The sequence below is a fragment of the Microtus oregoni genome, unplaced genomic scaffold (assembly GCF_018167655.1).
Source record: "Microtus oregoni isolate MIOR12 unplaced genomic scaffold, Mior012 000009F_ref0000495, whole genome shotgun sequence".
Classification (NCBI taxonomy): domain Eukaryota; kingdom Metazoa; phylum Chordata; class Mammalia; order Rodentia; family Cricetidae; genus Microtus; species Microtus oregoni.
This window is the reverse complement of record NW_024543068.1, coordinates 57,652,501-57,652,967: the sequence shown is the minus strand read 5'-3', so window position 1 is coordinate 57,652,967 and position 467 is coordinate 57,652,501.

The window sequence follows — 467 nt, the reverse complement described above, 5'->3', positions numbered from 1 at the left end:
GCACGCCCGAGTGCCGCGGGACCCCGATTCCCCCGCTCCCCCCGAGGGTGCGTACGCGCCTCGGTCGGGGCGTGGAACCGAGCGGAAAGAGCGGGGCTGGGTGGCGGTGGGCTCCCGGGCCCCACCCGTCCACCGTCCGTGCCCGCCGCGAGCGGTCCTTCCCGCGCTTCCCCGTCTTTGCCGTTCCCGCGGACCGCGGCCTCGCCGCGCGCGTCGCGTGCGTGCGTCGCTCGTGTTGTGTGCCGTGTGGAGGTCGCCTCGCTCCCCCTCCCCGGCAGCGTTCCCACGGTTGGGGAGCAGCGGTTGACCCGTCCCTCCTCGGGGTCGGGGATCCGGTTCTGGCTTTGCGGGGTCGTGACCTCTCTCTCGGGTGCGGCCTTTGGAGAGAACGGCGGTCGGTCGTCTCCCGGCGCGTCGCCGGACGCGTCGGGGCCCGTCGCCGCCGGAGGGCCTCCCTTCGGCGGTGG